Genomic DNA, 19,130 nt, shown 5'->3' on the forward strand with positions numbered 1-19,130 from the left:
CAAGACAATATTCCATCATCTCCCTTCCTCAGGAGTCTTTTTGTTGTATTCTTTTAAGAAAGTCATGTGGATTATCACAGAACCCCCAGTAGAATACTAATCTACGCAGATGGTGGGTTTTTAGACCTTCTAGATCTTGCTTTTGTTTCTTGGTTTGCTTGTTTATGCTTATGAATCCCGAGCAAACTCCAGCAGTGTTTTAATCACATGTGGCCTTTCTTTTCCCCTGGCAGATGATTGCGATGACCCCCTGGTGCCAGCCTTGCCGCCAGCCTCCTTCAGCAGTTCTTCTGAACTCTCCAGCAGCCATGGCCCTGGATTTGCCAGACTGAACCGAAGAGATGGTAAGTCTGCTTTTCTGCTGGTTGGTCCATGGCGAACCTCACAGATTGTCTTTCTCCCTCAATGAAGCCATTATACGTGCCAGGCTGCAATACCGAGTCAAATTCTGAATTAGCAAGTGATTGAGACTGAATGCACGCGGCCTCCGTCCCAGGCCTCTGAGAAGGGGGTGCATTCCATTGAGGGTCCCGCGCTGCTGTTTCAGCCTTCAAACAACTGCGTTGCTTCACTCTGGCAAGCTTTCTATGTATCTCATAAAGTAAGCTTTTCCACAGCAAGTTTACATTCGTTATGGATGTCCGAGGCCCAACTATTTAATAACCTCCTCATTTCAAGTTAAGCAAGGGAGCTTGCAAGATGAAGTTACCTTAAAAGGTGCTGACTTAAAAAAAATAACATTTCCTCCATTTGCTTAATTCTCAGCGTGACGAACGTGGTCTTCTTTCCTGAAGAGAAACAGGAATTTGTCAAAGCCTTCATGCTCCTGTGGGAATCCTCACTTCTGCTATATCCCACATCAACCAGTCACATGCTGTAGAAATATGTGTTTCCCAACACCACATGCTTAGAAACCTTGTACACTTAGCATCGTTGTGGTCCCTTTTCATAAAATAAACCCAGCCACTGCCATCAGATAGGATCTGAGGTTGTGAATTTTTATCAGAGCAGGTAACCTCATCTTTGTCCCACAGAGAGATGGGCAGGTTTGAACTGCTGACCTTCTGGTTAGCAGTCCAATACGTAACCAACAGTGACATTGGGGCTCCTTTCATAACCTTCATAAGCAAAAAATATCTGTGTCTTTTTTTTCTCGGGAAAGAAAACATTTCGAGACACCATAAGGAATAGTCACCAGCAGCGGGCGCTCTTAAAACTGGGCTCCACCCATTACTTCCCAGTTTTCCCCATTCTGTGTCGTTCACCAGACCTGGTGGCAAAAGCGGGTTACCTTGACACCGCAAAGTCAGCAGTTCAAAACCATTGGATGCTCTGTGCGGGAAAGAAGAGATTTTCTACTCCCAAAAAGGTTTAGAGCCTCAGGACCTCTCGGGGGCAGTCTATTCTATCCCACAGGGTCGCTGAGTCAGTGCTGACTCTCAGTGACTCCCTGTGGGTTTCCACGACCGTAACTGTTTTTGAGAGCAGAGAGGTAGAAAGCCCAGTCTTTCTACCTCAGCTGCTTTCGAACTGCTGATCATGCGGATGGATTGCAGCCCAACCTGTAACCATGAAGTCAAGCAGGGATTAACAAAGTCGCATGACATCTTTTAACTTTACTCCCTGAGGCCGTCCTTAGGGCGATTGGCTCACGTTTGAGCACAATGAGCACCACGGACAAAGCACCTTGTGTGCATCTGTGTTTTGTTGTCCGGTAGAGACTATAACACACACACACACACACACACACACACACACCGACAATTAGAATGCAGACACCTGTATAAGGGTCTGATATGATTTTAAGCTTGTTTATTTTTTAAAATCCTCTCATACTACTTAAGTGGGTATCTCACCTTTCTGGTTGTGATCTGAGGCTAGGGTAGGAGCAGAGGTTCTGTATAAGAGTGTTTGTCTGTTACTTCTAATTGTCTTGTCAATTCACCACCAATCGGTCAGTTTTGACCCAGAGCAACCCTACATAGCGTTTGTTAGACTGTGAATCTTTACGGGAGCCCATAGCCTCAGTTTTTCCTTGTGGTGGGGCAGCTGGGCTTGAACCATCAAACTTTGGGATAGCAGCCCAAGGCCCCACCTCCCCAAGGCTCTTTAATGGATCTAAAGTGAGAGTCATCACTGGTCACACAGGGCATGCCTTCCGTATTTGCCATCCTGAAGACTTGACAGACCACAAGCTCATCTATCATCCGAGGCCCTCTGAAAGGAGTGTCTGCTAGTGCACACAGCTGGTGCTCATCTATGAAATAGCAAGGTTGGTAGTTCGAAATCACCCATAGGAAGAGAGCCCTGGTGATCTGCTTCCCAAAAGCTCACAGCTGTGGACAGCTGGGGCACAGTTGCACACATGGCGTTGCTCTGAGATACAATCCAACTAAGGTGCCACGGATGAGAGCAACCAAGCCCCTCCCAGGGCCACCCCACCCTGTATCCGCCCCACAGGACAAATACTTGTCACAAACTTGCCATTTCACCAAGGACCCCAGTGGCATCATTGTTCTGCTTTGGGCTGCTAATTGCCAGGTCAGCAGGTTGACACCGCCAGTGGCTCCTCAGGAGAAAGATGAGGTGCTTTGATCCCCTCAAGAGATACAGCCTTGCAAACCCCTGTCCTGAAGGGTCTGGTGAATCGGAATCAACTGATTGGTGGTGAGTTGGATCTTGTGGTCCTGCAAGAAAGATCTGACCTCAGAGATACTTCGGGCTCAGTGTCAGACCACTGCGGTTAAGCCAATGCCCCAATAAAGGGGGTCACATGCGGTTTTTTATTTCCCAGAGCAGGCGGAAGTGGTGGTTACCATAATCTGCAACAGCGTGGTGAGAATTTTAATATAGTACGAGGGTGACCAGAATAGGGCACAGAGACAAAAAGTGAGCCCTGGTGGCTGGACAAATAGAGCCAGTGGACTTGCTGGCCGAAGGGTTGTCTTGGACCTGCCATGAGTTACACAAAGCCCAGTGTCTGCCGAGCCCCAGGACGTGACGTGCAATAAAACAAGGCATGCCTCTAACCCTTCCAACGGGGAAACCAAGCTCTCACCTTTCACCTGCGCTCCACGAGGTGATGTGATGAAAACCTTCCCAGCGTGCGATCCGTTGAAAGAGATAAAGTATTTAATTCACTGATTTGTCTTTATTTTCTCTTCTGAGGCTTAATAAATCACAAAAAATGTGTCATTAATTGGGTCAAATCATATTTTTCATTAATTTCTAGACTCATCAGCAGCCTCCATCAGTGAGACTCATTTTTATTCTTAATTCATTTCTGTGGCTCTTGGTGGAGCACAATATCTCCCCTTATGAATCTCATTTGCATGTTAATGAAACCAAGAAACACAACAGGACCATTTTAATTATCTTTTGCTGGTTGTCAACCTACTTGATTAAAAATTTTTTTCTTTTTATTTAACTTTCTCCCCACCCTCCATTAATTACACGAGTTGTTCACAAAGGGATGTCAGATCTTGAGTGATTTATTAAAGGCAATATATTATTTTCAAAAGGAGCTCTGGTGACAAAACAGTTAAGTGCTCGACTGCAAACCAAAGAGTCAGTGGTTCTAACCTACTAGCAGTTCCTTGATGGAAAGATGAGGCTGTCTGCTTTCTACAGCCTTGGAAACCCACTGAGGGAGGGCAGTCCTACCCAGAGTCATGGAGAGTGGAAATCGACTTGGTAGCAGTGGGTTTAGCTTGGTTTGGGTGTTACATTACTCATGGTATTAGATCAGACTAGATAGGAAAAAGGAGGAGGTCTACTTGGATCAGTAGATCATGTATCACCTAACAAGCAAATATAAAAGTCCCAGGATCCCACATACGCAAGATAGAATGCCTTCCCCCCCCCCTGTGGAATTTGGACACTGTAGACCCACAGAACAGACAGGAGGACATGAGGAATAGACTGTGACAACTGGCTTGAGGACCTGCATATTCTCACACTGAATAACCAGGCCCCAGCAGGGCGGGAAACAGATCAGAAAAAGACGACCCTTCAACATAGCAATTCTGATTCTCCAAGTCGGGAGGAAGAAAACATTACTTTTTGGAGGGATAGTAATTTAATTTTGCCTCTTGAGTGCCATTGAGTAAGTGACTTCTTCTCTTATTAAATGATGCTCCAGAGGATGGTTTCAGTTAAAGCCTTTTCAGAAACAAATCATTTACTTCCTCTTCTCTGGGACAGTGCATCTCAATTTGAACCTGGAAGATTTCACAGCGCAGGGAAAGTATCATCCAAACTTAACAACCGACAACCCAAACAAACAAAAATCAATTGCTGTGAATCCGGAAGATACAATGGAATTCAATCTCTCTGTGGGTCTGGGAAATATTCCCATTGCCAGAGTTTCAGTGTCATTTGAATTTTAATGGGGAGTTCAAATTAAGTATGCATCGACTTCTATCATGATCAAGGTAGTGGTGCAGCAGACTCTAGTGCACCATTTGATAATCCATTTAAAATCTTAGGGCAGGCTATAAAGAAGCCACTTCTTTAGGGCTCTTTCTGAGGTTGCAACATAATCTAAAATAAACTTCTTTTTCATGTACTTGAGCGACCACGGAACTGGGTTATTGCCACCCGACACACTTATCTATATAGGTCAGAGTGGAACAAACAAAATGACCATCCTTAACACCCAAAAGAGCATGTTTATAGGTATAAGTGCCGGCACACATGTGCGCCTGCATCTAATGATATAGGAGCTCACTTCTCACTTCCCACTCCATAGCAATGTCTTTGGGTTTTCTGGCATTTACGTTGCAAAATCAAAATATTTTCTGTGTTACTAAAAATGGAATATTTTGACTGTTTACATTTCCCCAGTGTGTATTTTTTTACCCCTCCTGATTCCTTCTATTGGAAACTCTTATGAAGCAGTGACGAGTGCCACTCTGGTACTCGACATATCTGGGATCTACTCAGCATCCCTTATTGAAAGTCAGTCTTCAGGGTTTAAATCACCGCAAAGCCTCGCCTAGAGATGGACAGGAGGTGAGCCTCCACGCTCAATTTCCGGGATGACGCTGGTATTATGAAAAACAACCTGAGCCTTGTGGCGTGACCACGTAAACTGAAAACATCCAGCCCCACGTGAATGTTGACTGGTTTCAAAGTTTGTCTGAGGATTGACCTCCTATTAGTAAACTGCACGGGGATATGTTGAATGAGCCAATTGTCAAGGGAGGGCACTGCCTTCTCCACCCCCACCATTGTTGGAGTGAGTCAGGGAGAAGAGAGTGGCATTGCCTATGGACTATGGCAAACAAGAAGGACACATTGACGGAGAGGGGGGAGTTGGAATACAGTTTCAAGATCCTGCAGTCCGATCTCCCACTTTTGTCGGAAAGGAAGACCAAGGGCATGCCATTTTCTCAAGGTCACCACAAGCGATAGGACAATCTAGTTTCTCCTGATTCCCCAAGCGGTATTTTTTTTATCACTATAAATTACGCAGGCTTGGCTACTGGACACAGTCACTGGTATTACAGTATCAGAGGAATTGAGGGCTCCAGAGTGGGTGCTTCCAGGTATCCAAGGACAGCCGAGGGCGAGGCAGAGGGAGCAGAGAAGTGGGTGAGAGAGATCAGACCCCCGGATGGGACAGCCCTGGAGGAAGAGAGCTCGGGTAGGGGTGGGGGGAGAAGGGGGAGAGTTCCGTCCAAAGGAACGAGAAAGGTCAGGTGGACAGGACTCTCCAGCTCTAAATCAGATAAATAGATGGGAAGAAACAGAAGTGGTTCTCTATTAATCTCCGAAGTGACAGCCAACTCTCCTCTGCTTTAATGAATCGAGGCTCTAGGCCTATCGAGATAAAAGATGTAAATCTTCACTCGTTTTTATTTCAGCTTCCCAAGGCCAGTGTACGAAATATCATCTATAAACACAAGTCCCACATCGCTGACCATAAAATCGATCTGGAACTTCATTTTCCAAATCTTTATCAACATGTTAAGCTTCCCCTCCCCCTCCCCCTCCCACTTCAAAAACTGGTTTCCAATTGCTAAATAAAAATAAAATACTTAAAATGAAACCATCTTGTCACTCTAGTTCACAGACTTTGCCTCAGGATATCTGAACATATTTCATCGTTCCTTCCATCTAATTAGAATGCAGAAAGTAATGCTGTGAGTTAGGGCTTGGTCTGCTGACCACAAGCTCGGTGGTTCAAACCCATCAGCTGCTGCTCCAAGGTGAGAGATGAGGGAGGAGCATGTCTGCTTCTGTCGGTGAAGCTTTACAGACTTGGGGTCTGTGTGAGTCTGGGTAGACTAGAGAAGAAATCCACAGAAACTCCTATATATATATAAGAGAGAGTTTTATATAAAAGGAAGTGTACATTAAGAAAGCCTCCCAACCCAGTGCTGCCCAAGCCCACAAGTCCAACATTAGCCCATATGTCCAACACCCATCTGCAAAGCCCTCCTCAATCTCACTAAACACATGCAATGATGCCGACTGCAGGAGAAAGCCAAATCAGTGAGCGTGCAAGCATCTCAGAATTGGCAGGGGTCTCCACACAGCTGCTCCAGCACCCAGGGCTGCATTGGGGTAGGTCCATGTGGCTTCTCCTCAGGGATGTCTTCCAGGAAGTGAGCCTTGCCAACTGAGGCAGAGAACTAGCTAAGGCAGCCGCACACTGGTAAGAGAACAAGAGAACAGAGAACCAGAAAGGTGAGGTTCACCGAGCCATTTCTCTCTCCGCCCTTCAATTAATCCCACATGTGTTTATCGATCAGGTTGGCACTATACACCTTAACTATCACAGGGTCCCTAATGCCATGAGTTGGAGTCCACTTGATGGCAGTAGGTGCTTGTGGTAGTGGTACTTTCTTATGTAGTTTTGGCAAGAATTCCTTGGAGAAAGGAAATAAATACCTTTTAATGACCTGACATGCCATGCTAGTAATTACAGCCAAAATTAATTCAGGAAAAAGGACAGAAAGCAAACAACAAACCAAAACGAACAAACAACAAAAAACCACACAAGTGAAAGTATAAAACAAAGATGGGGTATTTTTTCATGCATTTATCTGTGTGACTTACAGAACAAGAATGCAAGAAACTGAGTGGAAATAGAAAAATATTCGGACAGAAAATTAGCAATAAAAAAAAACCAAGGTAAATTTAAGATGTGGGTTTATATGGTGTTTAGCATATTTAAAATATAGCATCTGGTGACTTCACAATCTACATTTGTATCAAGCAGACTTAGATTTTTACCTGAGTTTATGCCAGGCAATGAAAACAAAGCAAAACAAAAAGAAACAGGAGGAAGACACTTCAACACATTCCAAAGATTTAAATCACAGTCAATGCCCTGCCTACGGTGAAGCTAGAAACGAATCATTAAAAACACTTAAAAATCAAATGGGATGTAGAGATTAATTAATACATGTCTCACAAAGAAATTCCAGTGAGTCTTAGAAAAGATTTGAACTCAACCATAACCAAACACTTATATTAAAATTGTGGCATGTAGCTTAGCTAAAATTGATAGACTTGATTGCACGATTAGAAAAGAAGGTGACAATGAACGATCTAAGTATCTATCCCAAAGGAATTATGAGATCAACAATAGATCAAGCCAAGGGCAAGTACTAGGAGGAAATGTTCAGCAGGGAGGAGGGCATATGGATTTTCTTTCTGAGACTTTTTTTTTTTTGCAAACCCCAAACTCTTGTAAATATTAAAAAAACACACACACACACAAAATAAACACACCCATTGTTCCAACCCAGTGTGCCCCCATTGGACAGAACAGATCTGCCCCAGGGGGTTCCCAAGGCTGTCAACCTTTCCAGAAGCGACTGCCACATACCAACTTTGGTTAGCAGCTGAGTGCTCTAACTTCCTTGCAACTAAGCCTCCTTTTGCTCAAAGTAAAAGTGTATTAAAAGCAGAACACACAAGATTTAACTAATGCACGTGTGCCTTAATAAGAAAAGAGAATATTGGAAAACAAACTTAACTACTGGTAATTTGAAAAATATTTTTAAAATTGAAAATAATGTTTTAAAAACACAACTTAGAAAAGTGTTGGCAAGAAATAAGAAAGAAAACATATACTGTTTCTTTGTCAACTTAAGGTTATTAAGTCTAGGGACAGAATATTCCAAGAAATCAAGCTCCAGGCTAAAATCAACCGTGAATTCTCCCAAATATATTTAAGGAAGAAATGATACCGATCTTACACATTCTAGTCCAGAGAATAGAAAAAAAAAATCTCCATCTCATTCAAGGAGGCCAGTACAACCTTAATACCAAACCCTTTCAAAGACAGACAAGAAAGGAAAATTAAATACCATTCTGTTGAACCTAAATGCAAAACATGCTAAGCAACCGATGTTGAGATGACCAAGTCTAGCTTCCCTCGGGTGTAACCATGTTATCTCAAGGATCCTCCTCTCATAAACTTATGAGGAAGAAATCAAACAAATGCAAAGTGAAGGATATTCTACAAGATATGATTGGCTCCGTACTTCTCAAAAGGATGTCAAGTTCATCACAAAGCAAACTAAGTCTCCTAAGAGTCATGAAATTAAACATAATGCGATATCCTGAGTGGGCGGTGGGACAGAAAAAGGACATTGGGTAAAAAGTTAAGAAAATATGAATATAGACTCAATAATAACTAACAGTATTGACTCATGAACTCTGATAAATGTACCATACTAATGCATACCATTAACAGGAGGGGAAACTGGGAGTGGAGCATATGAGAACTCTGTAACATTTCAACTTTTCCGTAAATCTAAGCCTATTCTAAAATAAAAATTGTGTTAAAGATACTTTATTAATAGCTCGACTACTCGAAATGCAAAGTGGGTTTGCAGCAATAGAAAGAAGCTACAGGGAGAGCTTGTGACAACCAAGCACAGGGAGAACACCTTGGGGAGAACAGTGTGTGAATCTATATTGCTGTTTTGAAGCATCGCCCAGTCGGTTCTGACTCACTGTGGACTCGAGCCCAATGGAACCAAGCACCGCCCGGTCCTGGGCCTTCCTCGCCATCGTCGTCATGTGTGAACCCACTATTGCAGCCAACCGTGTCCATCAAGCTCCTTTAGGATTTCTACTTTCTTCACGGGCCCGCTACTTGGCCATGCGTGATGTCTCCCCTGAGACTAGGTCCAGCAGGATGAAACCTTACCATCCTTGCTTCTGAGAAGCATTCTGGCTCTACTTCTTTCAAGACAGATTGGTTGGTCATAATTAATGTGGGTTGAAGGGCAGTTTTTAAGTATGAATGTGGGAAGGGGGTTGATAGCATTCATCATGATCTAAAAGGTCCGAATGAGACTTGTGGGATAGACACCCGAGCTTCAGTCAAAAGTTTGCTCCGTCTGCAGCTCCCAGTTCAACACGAAGATGACGCCTCTGGGTTTGTTGTCTTCTCTGGGGTGCAAATGTATCGTTTGTCCTTTCAGAACTTAATATGGGTTCCCATCCATTATCTCATGTGATTTGTGAAGGTCACCCTTTTGAGGATGGCAGGGCAGATACAATCCCACTGTAAAAATGGTGGGTACGGAGGCAAATGTTTTGAGAATGATGATGGCAACAAATGTACATATGCGCCTGACACGATGGATGTGTGTATGGATTGTGATAAGAGTTGTGCGAGCCCCCAATAAAATGATTTTTCAAAATGGCGGGTGCCTTAGACCCCTTTGTCTATTGCTCCCTGAGGGGCTGAGGGAGAGTTCAGTTCATCCCCAGCCTAAGGCTACTTCCTCTGAGGTATGACTTGATGGCAGTGAACGTGGCATTTTTTGCTACCTGTGAGAAGGCATAGAAAATTACATGATGGCTCTAAAGACTTCCCTCTGTTGCTCTTCCCGTAGGACTGCATATCACAGATTTCCCCTTCAGCAGGAATTCTCAGTGCCTCGAAGTTCTAATAATTTTATTAGAAAGCTAGCCTAAAGCCACATTTATGTGGTTTGAAGATCATGTGTTATTTTTTTCTGTTATCTCACTCCTTGATGCTATTTCTATTGGTTTATTTTGTTAAGCACTTAATGATCATGTGATTAACACTAACACAAAATGTAAAGGGCATGTATAAAATTCATGATAAAATTTGTGATACAAAATGCAAATAATGTAAAAGAATGTATAAAAGTTTGAGCATTGTGTAAAGAGTCTCCACGCCCAACTTTGAGCGTTTCTGTGGACTTTTGTCCAAATCCTCATCCTTGATCTTGCTTTTGTGCAAATCTCTCCTAAGGGAGCTGGCCCCCTCAGGTCAGGGCCTCAGGAGCAAGAAGTCTGACAAGCCCTTTTCTTGCAGTTTCCAACCGTCTCTGGAATTCTCCAGTGGCCTGTTGCAATGTGTTGCCATTAAAGAGAGTTTGCCATATTGGAAAGAAGAGGTCTGCTTCCGAATCAGCTTCTTCTTGAAATTATTTTTCGTCTCTGGTTCTTGCTGGCTGCCTCAAACAAATCACCATGACTATAATGTCCTAAAGCCATCATTTACTTTTTCCTTCTGAAGAAAAACAAAATCTGTATTCTTAGCTGGAACATAGCTCACCTATTCCTTCTATAAAAAATGTTTGCGCTGCTACTAGCGTAATGCAGTTCCTTGATTTCTGACCAAGGTTATCTTAATAGACTCATAACTGATCCTCCAATTTTGAGGCCTTTCCCAAGAAAAATAAACTTACAGCTCCCTTCTGACCTTGTGTGGAGGCTTAGATTCAGTGGTTCTCAACCTTCCGAGTGTCACGACCCTTTAATACAGTTCCTCATGTGGTGGTGACCTTCCAACCATAAAATTATTTTCATTGCTACTTCATCATTGTCATTTTGCTACTGTTATGAATCGGGTGACCCCTGTGAAAGGGCCATTTGACCCCCCCAAAGGGCGGGAGAGTCGCGACCCACAGGTTGAGAACTGCTGGCTTAAATCTTTTAACCCTCCTCTCCCACCCTTGTCCCTGAAGGTGCTGTCCAGGGTCTAGCTAACATCTTACAGTAGTTAAGCAGGTAATTTTCTAGCGTAAGGGAAAAGTTTGAAAAACATTCTTCATACAACTTCTTCAACATCAAACTGCAAGATAAATGATGAATTCCCTGCCTTTAATGTACACATCCAACTTCCCTTGTGTGGAGGGACGTGGGTGGTTCAGTAGTAGCATTGCCCACTTCTGTGTGGGAGACCTAGCTTTGCTTTCCCAGCTGCCCACGATGCAGCAGGACTTGTCGAGTGGGAAGGAAAGGCTTGCTGTCTCCAGAGCCGCAGTGGCTCAGTCAGTCGTTGAAGCTTGGCTGTACACAGAGGGTGGTGGCTGGAGTCCCACCGCTGCTCTTTGGGAGCAAGGTGTGTCAGTCTGCGTCTGTAAGAGGACAGCCTTGGGAACCCTAGCGGGAAGCTCTATTCCAAGGTAATGGGTTTGGGAGTTTTGGTTACTTAATTTCTTTGGCTCTTGAACTACATTGCGTTTAAGAGACCGGGAGCTGACCTGCTCAGCATTTGGCTGCGGACGGAAAGGCTGGTGGTGAAATCCACCTAACCGCTTGCGGAGAGAGATCCAGCAGTCTGCTCCGCAAACCTGCCCGAGGACCATCTCTGTTCTGTTACTGGTGGTGGCTGTGAGTTGAAATTGGCTCAGCAGCACCTGGCTAACTAACTCACCGCCACATATCTGTCGTGCTTGCTGGTAATTAATACCAGTACAGAAAGATCTCCTTGCTCCTACATGCATACATGAAATCTAATGCAAGATGCAGAGACTCAGAATTGTGTTCTAATCATCAAGAGTGGCCGTGATGTTAGGGAAAATAGAGAATGGTAGCAGGTCTGAGTTGGGATGTGTGAATTCTTCAAGGCGGTGACTTTATGTAAGCCTTGGACAAAGATATAACAAAAGAGTTTTATTGGGCGAGTGATTAATTCACCCTCAATCCCCTTAGTGATGTTTATTATAAAACTGTCAATCACTGGAATGAATCTTCCCAAACTTCCAAGAATCTTTTTTTCCCCCATCAAGACTCTGGTAATAACATTAAATTCTTTGGGGGTAAACCATTAAATAGTGCTTTCTGGTCTTTTGTCATCAGTTTCTACACAGTAGGATAGAGAAGAACCATCTATACCTCAGTGAACCATCTATACCCCAGTGAACCATCTATACCCCAGTGAACCATCTATACCTCAGTGAACCATCTATACCCCAGTGAACCATCTATACCCCAGTGAACCATCTATACCTCAGTGAACCATCTATACCTCAGTGAACCATCTATACCCCAGTGAACCATCTATACCCCAGTGAACCATCTATACCTCAGTGAACCATCTATACCCCAGTGAACCATCTATACCCCAGTGAGAGCTGCGCTCTTACTAGTAAGAACTCATCTCATCATGAAGATTATCCTTGGGGATGAATCTAGGGAAAACCTGCAAGATTCTTTGATCAAACACCAATGTTCCTGGTCCAGAATAGGCAAGAGGAGATACGGCAAGTAAATGCAAGCAGACTCTGGCTTTACTTCGCGGAAGAGCTGTCAGGAGTACGGAGCCTTCATCCTGACGTCCAGGGCATACATACGGGTAACATGCGCATTGACCTTCCACGCTGACCTGTCTTGTTTGCTTGCGCTGTAGATTGGAAAAATACCCTGGATTCAATGGAGCCGGCACTCCACAGACTCTTAAGCATCTAATCATTATTCACAGATCAGAGTTGGCAGCCATGAATATGCCGGCATTTTTTTTAACAAACAAACTCAGTCCATGGGCCACCTGCGTTCCCCATACCCTGCAATGTTCGGGGGAGGGGGGCGGTTTCTATTGAAAGACGATTCTGCTTCCATGCATTGAAGTGTGCTGACTGATATGGGGAAAGGTGAGTACTTGCATTTCTGTACTGAGCGACCAGACAAAACCATTGCATCGTGGCTATGTCTACCTGTGAGCGGAAGTGGTGGGGAGAAAGGGGCAGGCGTTTCCCATTTCATCTCCCTCCCATCTCTGAGAAATAAGCGCCACCCACGGAGTCAGCAGGAAGAGGTCACTGCAGAAGTTGGGAACAAGTGGGATAAGGCACCTTCTGTAGGCTAGGAATATTTAAAGGGGACACAGGTAGCTCCAAGGAGCCCTGTGACCTAGTGGCCACACATTTAGCTACTCACAGCCAGGTCACCAGTTCAAGCCCACTAGTTGCTCCTCAGGAGAAAGACGAGGTTGCTTGTGCCCATGAAGATTTATAGCCACAGGACAAGGAAGAAGGAAATGTTCTAAAGTTGATTGTGGTAATGATTGTTCAGTCCTTGATCTGATTGAACTCTTGAGTTTTATGCCATATGGGGAAAGTGCCAATAACACTTAAAAAAAAAGATTTTAAAGTCTCACAAACCCAAAGCGGGTAGTTGTACTTCACCCAACGGAGTCGCTGTAAGTTGAACTTGACTCAATGGCAGGGCTTTTTTGAGTGAGCAGCTAAAGTAAGGATTATCTCCTATCCCACAGAGAGGAACCACCAGCTGCCAATTGGCTCAGCTTTGGTGGCTGATGGATATTATGAGTTTGAAAGCTCTGCTACCAGTTTTGCAAACGCCGGAAGGACCAGTCCTGGTAGACACGTTTCAGCAGAGCTTCCAGAATGAGGCAGACAGGGGAAAATGGCCTGGTGCTCTACTTGAAAAACTTAGCCAATGGAATCCCGATAGATCATAACAGAGTACTGTCCCAAAAGCTTGCCGGAGGATGAGCGTCCCTAAAATGGAAGAGACTGAGCATCAATGCTCAGCAGCTGCAACCCCAGATTGAGCAGAGTGGTGATTGGGAAGGCGCTCTGCTGAGCCACGCCGGGGGCGGCTAAACACAAGTTTGGCAGATGACTAAGGACCATGCAATGTTTCATCCCTGTGTACTTGGGATCGCCGGGAACCAGAAGATGGAGCAAAGGTAACAACGGAGGAGAAGAGAGGAGAGTCTGAAAACGGAAGGACGAGTTAGACAAACCCAGAGGCTCTTGTGCCCTGAAGCCCTGCCCTCAACCTGGGTCATAGCACCTTCAGATCTCCTGATGTGGTTGGTGTGCTTGAAGCGGGTTCTTGAAGAGGCTACTGCCCGCCCCAGGAGAAGTCCCTAACTCATCTTGTTGCTGCATTTTAGTGACAGTGGTGAGGCTAAGACCCCGCAGCAGCCTTAGATGGCATGTGAAGAGAATTCCACTTTCCTGTGGGCACCAAGAACGAAGGCAGGCATTCCGGAGTGGGGCAGTGGTTCTTGGCAAGGCCTCGTATCGGAGATGGGAGGATGAGCATCATACTGCAGCGTGAGGAAGGGCCGGCCACAGATCACCACAGAGCCGAGCCCAAGTTGCTTAACTGAAGATATATTCACTGCCTGTGCAGAAGACCAAGAAATAGGGTCCTACTCCTCCCGGGAGTAACTCCAGGGAGGAAAGGAAGGAGACAGATCCCTGTGGGCGTATTGAACCCAAAGGTGACAGAACTCTAATCCTAAATTGACTGAGTAATCTGTGGACTGGACTGAGTGCCTCTGAATTGATTAGGCCAATTTTCTATATCAGACAGAATAGGAGCTCAAAAGAGAAAATTACTTTGAGTTCGAAAAAAAAATTACATTTTCCACACCCGAGGCTGTAACTGAGAAATTCATAGCTGCAATATGACCCCAACTGCTTTTTGCAAGGAGCTTATCTCAGAGATATCGTCAATAAGGGAAGCTGACTGCGTATCGCTCGTTCCACCTCAGCATTCAGGAAGAGCAGGCAGGTAACTTGAAATCTGCCATGGCTGGAGTATTTATACCATGGGAATCAACAAATCCTATAAACCAGACCCGCCCCCCCCCCAGAGCAAGTTATTAAACACATACCAGCATACCGCTGACCCAAACTTATCACTCACAAGCCAACATTTAATGATGTTGAAGCAAAGATCTTATGATTTCTTTGAAGACTTGAACTGTGATTCAAAAGACCTGATTCAAAAGGGTTCGATACGTTCCCAGTATCTGGTGTTTGTTGCTTAAGAAAAGAAATATATAAATATGTCATTCTGTGTCATTGCAATGTATACCTACATTCTTTCACCTATGCCTGGATAGCCTGCTGTTTTTAGAGCCATGTGTGACATAAAGTAAGTGGAGGAAGGAGATGTAAGATAGCTAGCTGTTGGATGATTTTGCAGATCAACCAGCATGTCTGACCGAAAAATGGGAGGTTTAAATGTTTTCACTTGGCTGATATTGCCAAAGTTTGAACAGCCAAGCCTCCAGTTTTAGAGTCGGATGTGCTGGTGGACTTATTGCTTGATTTCATGCAAGAGGAAGACATAACTCTCTTGTCCGTCTGTGTCCTTGGTGCAAGTATCCTGAACTACCTGATGAAGCCGTGGGGTCTTCTGCGAGCCTCAGTTATCTGACAATGTGAGCTAAGATTTTTTTTTTTGTTCAATATATTCAATTGGGGAAATTAATTCTTTGTTATGAGGAATAGTATTTAGAGAATTTAAATACCATGATTTTTCTTAACTGCAGGAGTCCTGGTGGCATAGTGGTTACACCTTGGGCTGATAACCACAAGGTCAGCAGTTTGAAACCACCAGCTGCTCTGCAGGCAGAAGAGGAGGTTTTCTACTCCCTTAAAGAGTCTCAGAAACTCACAGGGAGCTCCACCCTGTCCCACAGGGTCACTCTGAGTTAGAATTAACTCAATGCAGTGATTTTGCTCTTGGTATATTTATATTTAGGTCTAGATCCAGATATCTAGAGATCTGTGCCTATGTAGTGATGATCAGACAGAATTCTTTTTCTTTAAAAAAATTTGCACGGAATGTTGTTTATTGATTAACCTTTTCAACTTGTACTTTTAACACAAAGCACCTTTTAAATGGAAACATTTTTAATATTTAAAGTTGACATTAAACTTAAAGTTGACATTTTGGCCAAGTTATCACAATAGGCCATATCTGAAGAATACAGAAATATTTTAATTTTTTTCACTTCATGATGCAACACACACACACACACACACACACACACACACACCCCAGCAATATAGATTCACACAGAACTGTTCTCTCTCATTTACCTTCAAAAGTTGGTGGACCCAGAAGAGCCCCTGCCATCACAACATGGAGCATACTGTATCAATATTTTTTTGTTTTGTTTCTCACTTGTATTTTATTTTTTTAAACATTTTATTAGGGACTCATACAACTCTTATCACAATCCATACATATACATACATCAGTTGTATAAAGCACATCTGTACATTCTTTGCCCTAATCATTTTCAAAGCATTTGCTCTCCACTTAAGCCCTTTGCATCAAGTCCTCTTTCCCCCCTCCCTCCCCTGAATCAGTATTTCAATCATTGACTGCAACCCATTTTTTCTTTGAGATTCTAAACCATCTTCATTATGTTGCTTTATGAGCTAGGCCCACAGGTCAGCCAACTTTGAGCCAATCATGTTTGCTGTTTATCGGCCCCGTAATGCAAAACCTGACTTCTGTGAAAGACCGCTTGCTCAGGAGCCTGACCAGGGTTAGGAGCCCGGAGAAAGGGCTCAGTACCGAGGGTTGCACTGTCTTTGCCAGCCTGGTTCTCCAGAATGCTTACAAATGCTGGATTCTTAATGCAAATTGACTGGACTTCCTAATGTTTATGAAGAGTCAATAAATCCTAAGTATCATTGTCCTCCCAATACTTAAATGCATAGTATGTCTCCCTCCTCACAGGGACCCCGTAGGACAGAGCAGAACTGCTCCACCGAGTTTCCGAGGCTGCCAGCCCCTTGGGAAAGCACCCCACCTCATCTTTTTACTTCGGAGCAGCTGAGAAGTTAGAACTGCCAACCTCTTGGTTAGCAGCCCAACACTGAATGTAGTGCGTTGCTAGTTTGTTTTCCTCCGACATATAAATCACATATATGGGTCTGTATAAGGGACTTCAAAAAGTTTGTGGAAGCATTCCCTTATCCCTTAGCTCCATTTTTGACGCCCTGTCACATATGTACACACACGAGGATGCATATAAAAGTCATGAGGATCGTTTGTAAATAGTTTTCGGATTATTCAACAATACAAATTCTGACCACTTGGTATTCTACTCCAAAGCACGGTCATGTAAAGATGGGCTATTTAATTACTTTTAGACATCTTCGTATATTAGTATTCAGCAAATATTTATCGATTCACTGGAATTCCAAACACATTTCAGGCACACAAATAGAGCAAAAGAACGTCAGGAAACAACAGGGCATGGATGGCAATTCGAAAAGCCATGGCAAGAAGAACATTTAAGATCTTGGGAAATGCTGACTTTGCTGATAACAAAGGTCTGTCCCTTTACTTTTCTTTGTCACTCAAAAGTCAAAGCTCTCCCAGCCCGCTGACCTTCCTATGTTATCTCAGAATCGGTGTAATTTATTTCAATGGCTCTGAGCTCAGCCATGTGATTAGAGCGATAACCGATAAACTAACGACAAGCCTCCCTCGTGTGTCAGAAGAGCTCATGGAAGATTTTATAAAACTGGATTCACAGGGGACAATGGTGTTCCAATGTGAAATTTGATTTTCAGATACAAAAAAAAATGATAAAGGAAAAGAAAACCACTCTGTTTTCTCATCCTCCAAAGTTTTAAGAATGTTAACACAATAGCCACTAATGGGACATTCATTCAGTATTTTTAACTCTTTCACCATATATCTATTAGGACATCTGAGTCAGACATCCAATCCAAAGTATAGCACATCCCATGATGTTGTAGCACTCATTTTAAAGCTCCTATTCCTGGCCATAGTTGTATTAATTTTAAAGCTCCTATTCCTGGCCATAGTTGTATTAATTTTAAAGCTCCTATTCCTGGCCATAGTTGTATTAATTTTAAAGGCTCAGTAGTTGTTTTTGTTTTTTTCTTTAGTTAATTCCTTACTTTCAGGGTTCTTGATAATAAATATAACTAAGTTATGTTTTGGAAAATATGACGAAATATTTTATCTTATAGAGATCATTTCCATAATCCCTCCTAGCTCATGGCATTATAGATTGCCTCATAATATTTGAGTTTGTGAACCATGAGTGATCTACCCTCAGTTTACACAAAAGAAAACTGCAAATCAGAGAAATGTCTTTCCTGATGGCCTTTCTCTCGGTTCACTTTTTGACTTGGATACAACCTTTCGGCAGGCAGAAGAGTTATTGTTCCTTGGTCTGGAAAGCATCCCTCAAGAATCATGTATTCATTTTTAAAGTCCTGCTTATAGAGCATCTGGGAGTTCCACTTATACACATGTCCATACTGCCACGCTATGCTCCCATTTTCATAAAAAGGCACGTGAAACTCTAGAAAGTTCATGCCCAGGAGTACATAAAAGTTTTCATTTGGGACTTAAAAACAACTTTCTGAAAGATCTCATAATTTCGCCCATTTTTCTTCTATGCCTTTCAGCTCTGTATCTGTTGGAGGAAACATCGGTACTATCCAATGGAAACGCACAGTTCTCATTTAACTAATTAGTATGGCTGAGTTGGACTCTGTTTGAAATAGTACACCCTTGTTTCCTATGATTGCAAACTGCTGATGTTTTCAATCAGGAGTAAAATTCTGAACGCTAAAGGCACAAGACACAATTGACCTTTAACATTATTGTTATTATTATTTAATTCTTAAGTATCTTAAGAAAGCATTGATTGCCCCCCTCCAAAAAAAAAAATCAAATGGAGGGCAGATAGAACCAGGGCACCGCCTATTACAGCATAATCCATGCTGGTATCTGGCTCCCCATTTTTGCTTCTCACAAGTACTTGCTTTCCATAATTCTTGTAGCCCTTTTCATCAACATGCATTTGGGGCTCTTCCGAGGATGCTCTTTTTCAGCCATCACGTTCTCCGCAGTGGAGACAGAGTGTGTGTGAAACGCTGGAATTTATAGTATTGCCAGCAGCAGTTTTAAATTGCCCAGACAGACGATTGCCCTATTTTTGTGTGTGTGTCTTTTCTGATCCAGAAAATGTTTGCAGTAACTCTGACTGCAGGTGGACGCCCCACTCACTGCCATCTAGCCAATTCCAACTCAGAGCGACCCCATCGGACAGAGTGGACCTGCCCTGTGGGCTTCCAAGA

At 43.4% G+C, this 19,130-nt stretch overlaps 1 protein-coding gene across 6 annotated transcripts in view; it reads left to right on the plus strand.

Moving 5' to 3' along the window:
• The first annotated feature begins 232 nt into the window (after positions 1-232).
• Positions 233-19,130, plus strand: part of CNTNAP4 (contactin associated protein family member 4) — a 251,585-nt gene continuing 232,687 nt past the window's right edge. For 5 of the 6 annotated variants that reach the window (XM_075536447.1, XM_075536453.1, XM_075536449.1 and 2 more), the window contains exon 1: positions 242-344. The gene's annotated coding sequence lies outside the window, so the exon portion shown is untranslated. Of the gene's footprint in view, positions 345-19,130 lie in introns of all 6 variants that reach the window. The other variant, XM_075536445.1, reaches the window with a different exon arrangement.

Source organism: Tenrec ecaudatus, chromosome 18, assembly GCF_050624435.1.
Source record: "Tenrec ecaudatus isolate mTenEca1 chromosome 18, mTenEca1.hap1, whole genome shotgun sequence".
NCBI lineage: Eukaryota > Metazoa > Chordata > Mammalia > Afrosoricida > Tenrecidae > Tenrec > Tenrec ecaudatus.